This window comes from Parasteatoda tepidariorum, chromosome 3, assembly GCF_043381705.1.
Source record: "Parasteatoda tepidariorum isolate YZ-2023 chromosome 3, CAS_Ptep_4.0, whole genome shotgun sequence".
Taxonomy (NCBI): domain Eukaryota; kingdom Metazoa; phylum Arthropoda; class Arachnida; order Araneae; family Theridiidae; genus Parasteatoda; species Parasteatoda tepidariorum.
Genome location: NC_092206.1, coordinates 9233349 through 9243239, shown reverse-complemented (window position 1 = coordinate 9243239; position 9891 = coordinate 9233349).

Below are 9891 nucleotides of genomic sequence, written 5' to 3'. Positions count from 1 at the left end.
CCACATTTAAGTATTATATATATATATATATATATATCGATCATTTTCCGGCTAGCTTAAGTACTCAAATTTTGAATTGAGCTCCATGCTTAATGATAAGTTTCAATGTTACCGCTACAAATGGAGTTTATAAGCAGAATTTATTGTCAATCAAAATGATGATCACTTTCTGACTAGCTAGAATGCTAAAATCTCAGATAGAAATATATGCTAACTGTAAACGAAAACTTTAATTGCTTCCAGACGTAAATCGAAATTACAAACGCTTATCGACGAATTAGAATTCTCAAATCTTGACTTAAACTATGTGTCTGATAACACTAATAGCTTTAAGCGTTTCCTGATTTTTACAAACAGAATTTCATTTTAAATAAAATTACTCGTCAATCAAAATACTGACCACTTTCTGACTTGCTGGATTACTTAAATCTCATTGAAATCAGTTCTTGAAAACAATGCAAAGTTTAATCGGTTTTAGACAACTGCAAGTAGAATTTAGAGCCACAGAGAATTTATCGTTAATGGAAATTTGGCGGTGATTAATGATTAACTGGGCCGACAGGCTAGAACTCTGGCTTTGATAACTACATAGGTTTTAATAAATGAACTGAAAATAGACTTTATCAGAGCCATGGTACTTAGGGAATAGAGTGCGTGCCTCTTAATGAGGTGAACAGGGTTCGAATCCCAGAGATGGCCGGTCGATTGGAATTCTGCACACTGCTCGAACAGACCACAGTGCTGAAGTAAAATAATATCAGTGGTAGACGGATCATGGGTAACAGTCCCCTTACCGCCAGACTATATCTTGGGAGGTTCTCGTGGTTTTCCTTTCCATATAACGCAAATGCGGGTTAGTTCCATTAAAAAGTCCACCATGTAGGTGAATTTCTCCCCATACTTGATGCAGGAGTTCTATTGTCTTCTGGATTAGATTCAAAATTACAAGGCTACGGAGTTGAACATTGGTAGTCGTAAACCCAAAATTGGGTTTTCTGTTCAACGACGGTTATAAAATAAAATAGAATTTATCGGCATAATAATATCTCAAAGGAAATTAATCGTCGATAAAAATACATTGCCAAGATACTCAAATTTTAGCTTGAGTTCTGTGCTTCATAACAAAACTTGAGTCAATTATTTCCTGATCGTCACAGGCATAATTTGTAACCTCACTTTTTTGGCAAATAGAATTAGTTTCCAAGGGGAAGTTTGATTTCTATACGACACAAGCAAGCAAATAAAAAATTAAAAGAAAATTAATTATACTAAAATAAAAATTTTTAAAACTAGGATTTTCCAATAAGCTTGATAGGAGAATATAATTTCATTTTTGTCACACCTAACAAAAATTTTATGAAGTTTATAATTTCATTATGAACTTCTATCATCACCGAAAATGACCCCCTCCCCCTCGTTCATCGTAAATGATGCGCCCGACATTTTTCCTCGCAGTTTCGACGAAAATGAAAGTTTCTCTTTTTGAAACATGCCGTTTTTAAAATTATCATTTTATTTCTCTAAGTATGATTTTATCATTTCTCACAATAAAAATAATTTCTATTAATATAAACTCTTCTTTTACTTTCAAATTTCTGAAAAAGTTCTTCATTATAAACCGAGGCTTCACTTACTGGCTTCTCATTTATCATTATTTTTTCTTCTTAAAAGTCGAAACATCATTTTGTTTCCAAAATATACGTATAGAGAACTAAACGTATGAATTTTTCATTTCACCAGTTTTTGCAGAAATGGCTTCATTTTTATTTTATTTCAAAATTTAAAAGAAAAAGAAGAAAAATACTAGAAATTTGTATTTATAAAATATGAGGGAATAAAAAAGTACAATTTAGAAGTACTTCAGCAAAAAATGTACTCATTTCAAATTTCCCGTGTGAAGTCGAAGGGCAAGAACTAGTTTGAATTATAAGCTCGGCCATCTTTGCTAAAGTTCTCAAATCTGTCAGTTTCAAACTTAGTTTCGCTAAGCTATTTGTTTCAATTATTCTCAAAGCTAGTTTTCTGGATGCAGACGGTGAGGGACTGAGCAAAAATTCGAAATCCAATCACTGCAATACTTTTTATACTCATCAATTTTTCTGGGTGGATCATTTCGAAGAAATCATTTCCACATTTAAGTATTATTCCATAAATATTGTTAATTTCTATTTAAAAAAAATAAATTGTATGACCTTTTTACAACAGTCGTTGAACAGCTTACCCAATTTTTGGGTATTCGACTACTAATGTTCAACTCAGTAACCTTGTCATTTTGAACCCAATCAAGAAGACAAGAGAACCCTTGGATCAGGTTGTTGAGAGAAATTTGCCTTCGTAGATGACTTTTCGATGGAACTAACCCGCATTTGCGTTACATGGAGAAAACCACGAGAACCTCCCACGGTTAGCCTGACGGCAAGGGGACTCTAACGAAGATCTGTCTCCAACTGAGGATATTTTACATCAGCACTGTGGTCGGTGAAAGCCGGATGCGGAATTCGTATCGACCAGCCATTGCCGGGATTCGAACCCGGTTCACTTAATTGGAAGGCGAACTCTAACTCCTGAGTCACGGTAACCTATGTATTTTTATAGCACATTAGATCAAAAGTTATTCAGGGTGGTCTGCTTTTTCTTTTACAGCGTTTCTCGCATTCAATTCAATGTAACATTCCTCACAGAGTCGCAGTTGGCGGTCTTTCGATCTACAAATTAAATTTCTGTACTTGTAGATCACCACTTGGCCACTTTTTAACATAATTTTTAACAATGAACATAATTTAACAATTAACATATTTAACATAATTTTTAACAATCAACATAATTTAACAATTAACATATTTAATATAATTTTTAGCAATTTTTAATATAAAATTTTATGTTAAAAAAAAGCAAGATTTAAGAGGGTTTTTTTTTTCTTTTGAAAAATCCTAAGATGGCCTGATTTCTTACGCAATATCAATTTAAAAAATAAAATAAAATAAAAAATTTAAGAAAAAACATTTTTTTTTTAAAGTTCAAAAATTTGTATATGTTAATAGTTTTGCGCAACAGCAAAAGAAACTGTTTCGAACAACAAAAAAAAAAGTGTCTCTCGGTTGTAGGTGGCGCGTAAAATGGAAATGCCAGTGAATTATTGGATGAGTTATCGCCTCGCGGAAAAGTGAGCAACTTAGGAATGCATTAAAATCGAAAGTGGGAGTGCACTTAACGCACGACATAATGGGAAGGAAATGGTGCCAACTGGAGCAAGAAAAGTGCCCCGTTAAAAGGGAAAAGTGGGACTCTTTAAACTGGTTTTCAAAATGGAGTGAACAAATTAAACGGGGCAGATTTTTTGAAGGGCATTCGATCTTAATTTTGCATAACTTATTACTATTTCTTTAATCAATATTCTTTGCATATCACTCTTAAAGTGCTTTAAAAACAATTAAAGACATACTATTCCGGAAAGATGTAACTTCTTTTCACACAATTATATCCGCAAAAATTTGTGCTTTCTTAGAATTTATTAAAAGGGAGAAATATATCAATAGAACTGTTTGAGAACACTAAAAAAGTGAATATTTAACTGTAATGAATACGTTTCATTAACAGCTCATGCGATGAGAAAATGAAATAATCTGAATTTTATAATTTTAAGCAGAAAACAAAGGCTGAAAAATGAATGTTCGTTAATGGAATCCACCATTCAAAAGTGTTCTTAGACAATACTGTAAAGTCATTGCAGATCGTAGTCATTTACAGTTTAAGAAGGATGAAAAACTAGTTTATTTGTGAGGGATTTCATCAGAGATATAAACTGTGTCTGTCGATTTTGAAAACGCTTTTTTTTCCCTCGCTTAAAGGTTAATTTCAGAATCTTAAGTATTTAGGATCCAAAAAGTAAGAGTGGTGCGTATGGAACATCCTGTATTCAGTGTGCCTGACTTCCCGATACTTATTATTCTTATACATTAAGAGTGGTGCTTCCAGAACACCTTTTATTTAGCGCCTGACTTTCTGATGTTTATTATTCCTAAAAATTAAGAGTGGTGCTTTCAGAACACCTTGTATTCAGTGTGCCTGACTTCCTGATACTTATTATTTCTAAAAATTGAGAGTGGTGCTCATGAGCACCCAGTATACATTGTCTCTGACTTCCAGACATTTATTAACAAAAAAATTAAAGAGTGGTGATTACGAAAAAGCCCAGTCTGTACTGTCTCTGACCTTTTGATCCTTATTTATCCTAAAAATTAAGAGTTGTGCTTACGAAACACCCTACATAAAGTGTATCTGACTTCCTGATACTTATGAATAAAAAGTAATGCTCATAATCTAAAAAACAAAACTACATTACACTTTTTTAGTTAAAAGTATTAAGTGGCCGAAGTTTGAGCATAAATTCCAAGGCTAGAATAGGGAATGTTTTTGAAACAGAAAACAATAATAATTTAAAGGATATTAATTGTAGGGTCCATCCGGATTATGAGTTGCGCTGATAACATTTGTTTATCAATACATTCGATCAAAATGTGAACAAAAAGAGAAACGTTCCACCGGAAAGAATGTTCCATAAGTTTTCTGTTCCTTAAGGGAATTTGCTGAGGAAGTTAAGTCAACAACTTTGACGATAAAAAAGCGGAACACAATGGAAGTGTGAATCGCTCGGAGAAATTCATTACCAAAAGATTTTTCTGTTCTTTTAAGTTTTTATTTGCTTCAGCTATAGAGGGAACAAGGAAAGTTGTTTGACATTTTTTTTAACAAAACAAAACTTCAACAAATAATGTAACCTTCATAATTTTATTACGACCTACATAAATAATTTCATATTTTCAGAATTAATAAAAGTGTTTAAAAATCATAAGATCAAGTTTTTTATGGTATTTGAAAAAAAAAAAATCCTAATGTTTTATCAATTCACTACAATTTTTTTAAAGAAATTATGTTAATAGAGAACGGTAATTTAATTAAATATTTTAAAAGAAAACAAAACGTATGAGGAAGGTTTGGCGATTGAAGTATTTGAAGGATGGGCAGAATTGATTGAATATTTATCCTGAAGATGAAGAAGAATTGCTCAATTTAGTTTTCCATATTTTATTTGAGAGTGATATAGGCTAGCAATTATATATTAAATATCATAAACTGAATGAAATATCAAATTTGATAAATAATAAAAATCTTTTATTTTTGAAATTATGAAGCTCCTCAAAATAAAAAGTATTCTTCCTTTTTAATACACAGTACGCAAAATTTAAAAAAAAAATGACCTCACTAAATATATTCTCGTCAAATGATCATATGTTTACGTTCTGGGACTCAAACTTGATGGTGAGAGGAGGTGATCGCAAACGTGCTAATTAATTAGTGCAGATAATATTTCAAATTACAAAAACAGACATACTTTTACATAACATACATAACATACCTTTTTTTTCTTGACAGATTCGGACTTCTGACTCCCACAATTATCTTAACATTAAGGGTTCGAAGCTTTGGACAGCGCTCCTGAACAAACTATTGGGACTATATTTCCCAGATTGCGGCTACCCTTATATTTTAGGGGTCAGAAATCCAAATACATTGTAAAAAAGACATGTTTATTTTTTTTTAAAGAAAAACGTTTTTGTGTCTGATTTCCTTACTTAAAGTATCATCTGCACTAATTGATCACAGAATTGATAATTTGAAATCACACCCTTTAATCATATCATTGAGTCCTTGATATCATTGAGTCATATCATTGAGAAAGTACGTTTTTGAGTCTGATTTTGTTACTTTAAATATCGTCTGCACTAATTAATTAACATATTTAAGCTGGTCCCTTAAATCATTAAGATTGAATCCTAGAACGTGAAGATTCGATCATTAGATCAAAAGTTATTTAGGGTGGCCCGTTTCTTAATTCCTACTATTAGTTCACACTGTCCCTATATCTTGTTCAAATTTTCAATCGTTAATAAATTACGTTTTATTTATCCCTTCAAGTTCAAATACATATTTTTTTGAACTTGTAGTGAATGACATTTGACGTCATAAAGTTTTTCAAATATTAATTCTATTAATTCAATAGGGATGAGCGAAAAACGAGATGGAATTTTATGATGGGTTAAGCGTTAGTCATGTTTTTAAATTTTTCTATAAGCGAATCAGTTTTTCACATATTTTAAAAATAACATCAGTGATCATTTCTAACTTATAGCTCTATTTGAACAAAAAAAAATTATTGCGCACATTTAAATATTTTATTATTTAATATTCGCTGTGTCAGATAAATACAATAAAAAACATGACGTGGTAGCACGTGNCGCCAGAATACAAGAAGCAGCGACGTCTGAATTACGAAAATACGAGCTATCCCGCCGACGGATAAAAAATATGGAAAATCTTATTTTCTGTGTGTGAAATCGGAGAAAATAGCTAATATAAGTAAAAATGCGGAAGGGTTAGCAGCTAGGGCGTAGTTTGAATTTTCTGTTTATCTTTGAAAATCGTAAATAAATATAACTATTTTACTTCAACGAATGAATTTTTTTTAAGAAAAGCGGGATATTTATATAAAAAAAACGAAACTTTTAGAGAATCAGAGTTTTTGATAAAAAGGCTGAAATTCGAGAAACAAAAAAAATCTCATCCCTGTATAAAGGCCAACCAGTTTTATCCCAAGGAAATGATTTTTAGAGAAACTTCAGAGGAAGGAATAAGGATTTCAATAATTTCGATCCGTGGAAAATTAAATTCCTCATAAAATATTTTAACTTGAGCAAAAAAAATTTTTTTTTAGCGGAAATTAGCGGAAAAAATCTGAAAAAAAAGCGGAAATCCGCGGAAGAATCTCATCCCATATAAATTTAATTAATTAATTTTAGTTTTATAGGGGAAGAAAAATTTTAATTATTCGATAAAAAGTAACTAAAATAAAACTTCTCTTTGTTGACTTGCGTAGGAATTGACTTTTAAAAAAAATTGTTTACGTTGTTTTATTGTACGCTCTTTTCAAATAAACTATTAAAATAATAAATCTTGAAAATGGCGCGGAGGGGTCTGTAGAGACAAGCCTCTCAGTACACCGTGAATAAGGAATCCATGTATAGGTTATTAATTGCTTAAATTTATTGAAAAGCGATTTTTTTCCCCTTAGAAAGTGTGAGAAATAATAAGGAATTTTATTAAAATCGAAACATTTAGCAACCATTTCGAATTCTACGCTTATGTGCAGTGGTCGAAAGAACTACATTTTCTTTGTAGCTAACTACAGCTTCTTTTTTTTAAATGTAACGACTACAAACTGGCCAAATTATTAGTCGCACTCTAAGATTTTATATTAAATTTTAATTATCAGGTTTTACAGCTTTGTTTTTACGCGGTTTATGCTCGTGTATCAATTGATTAACATTGTAACGCAATACGTTAACAAAAATGCAAATACGAAGTATATAAAAAATCTCCCGAATGAAATGTATGTTTAAATATAAAAGTATCGCCTATAAACTCGTGCAAAGCATGTCATTATTAAAACACTACAGTGCGTCTAATAATTTGATCTAATTATTATAATATGCCAATATAATACCTTATGTAATAAATATTCTATACTTATATAATATACCGTCTAATTTATATTATTTATCGTCTAATTTAACCAATTGATACACAAACATAAACAAGTGCTAACCAGTTTCAGTCGCGTAAAAATATTACTTTATAGTATGACCTGATAATTAAGATATAACATAGAATCTTATAGTGCGTCTAGTAATTTGGCCAGGGGCTGTAACTGCGAACTTTTGTTTCGCAGATGTATAGCACCGTACAGAACAAATACCTCCTAGAAAAGAGATAAGAAAACATGGCGTCGTAAGCAAACATCACTCAATTAACAGGGCGTCGTAAACAAACATCGCTCAATTAACAGGGCGTCGTAAACAAACATCGCTCAATTAACAGGGCGTCGTAAACAAACATCGCTCATTTTACAGTCACCGTCAAAGTTTTATGTCTTTTACCAAATTTTGGTGCAGTCAGTTGCACCATGGAAGTACTTCTCGATCATACGGCACAAAGCATGGTGTAATTAAAATAAAATGATCTACCATTTAACTTAACTTAGGATAATGAGAAACTTTGAACCAAATACTTGTTTATTGCTTATTGGAATTACATACATTTGAAGGGTTGTGTGCTCAAGTTAGGCTTATAAACCTTTGTAAAATAAAAAGGACAGATGGCACAATACAGAGAAGGATAGCACGAAGATACATCCAGAGTAACTGCGGGATTCGAACCTGCTACCTCCACACTTTCCACAGCGTTTGGCGGGTGATACCGCTTTGCCAGGGAGGCCCCTCAAATACTGGTTAAAGATTGCCGAGTTTTTTTTACACTGCAGTCCAAACTAATGAAATCTTTCGAATTTACCCCACTGCACAGCTTAGTAGTCTGTGAGTAGCGACATCTTTCTTATTTGCGCAGTTTATGTTCGTTACGTCGGACTATTAAATATATCTTGAACTGAACTGTATTAAATATCTGGGCACCTGAAGCCGCGTGTGGCCCTTTTCCCATTCGCCCCATTCTTTGTGGTGAAGTGGTGGAATGCAAATGAAATGAAGGAGTATTCATGTGGATCAATGAGTACTGAGGGGCCTCTCTGGACGAGCGGTATCTCCCGCCAAACGCCGTGCAAAGAGTGGAGGTGGCAGGTTCGAATCCTGCTATTACCCTGGATGTATCCTCGTGCTGTCCTTCTCTGTGTTGTGCTATCTGTCCTTCTATTTGACAAAGGTTTATAAGCCTGCCTGCACATGTACGCACTTCCAATAAACAAAAGTCAATGTGCGGGTGGGTGACCACTTGGATCAGTCTGCTCAGGGACCAAGGGTGTGCGGTATGGGTCCTCGTTAAACTGCTCTACCGTAAAGGGCTCGACTTCGTTTGCAGGTCATCGGGCTACCGAAGCGGGGGTGCCATCCCCTCTGAAGAGGATCAAAATTTTTATGGCATGTCTTCGGATCATCCTCATAGATGTTTCCCAGACCATCGCCAATAGTCCATTGTGCACCTCCAGTGCGACGTAAAGGAACAACAACAATAAACAAACATTGAGTTCTGACAGTGCAGTAGGGTGATTAGACTATAATGTGAGAAAAACATGAGGCATAACTTGAGCTATGGTGAAAATGAGGTTATGCATATCCAATTGAATAGAATGCATCACTGCAATAGTATGCTGGTATTGGTCTCTTGTCTTCAATTAAATTTTCACGCAGGAATATTTCATTGAAATTTACTGCACGAATAATTACACGGAATTGAAATAATTACACGGAATGTGTTATTAATTTAGCTACATGTTTGTCGATTGCGTCTATTTTGAGCTGTATTGTGTCGTTTCTTACGAACCATCTGGCTTTTGCTATTCTTCTTAGTATTTCATTCTGACAGACCATTTATTTAGCTGAGTTTGTGTTATATTTGTCAAGACTGGTGAGGCACAAAATAGATCCGTGTTGAAGCCTACTCTCATCTAGCAGTTGGGACGATACACTCTAAAAAAACGCTCTATTTAGTGTTGACTTGAAGTAACACAGGTTGTTCGATGTCAAGTTCGGAGAGATATTAAGCAACTGTTCTTACAGATCCTCATTTTATTTTATATTCGACGCAAGCCGGATGCGGAATTCGTATAGACTGAAATTCGAACCCGGCTCGTAGCATTGGAAGGTGAACGCTCTATCCCCTGAGCCATCGCAACTCTGTGATCTTCATTGTTTAAAATCGAATGATTAATGCTATAGTCTCCCAGCAAGATTGGTATGATTTCCTTTTTTGTCTTTTCATAAAACTAGTGCTTCGCACAGCATTCTTTACGGGATTTTTTTTCTTCATATTAGTAGTTAAATA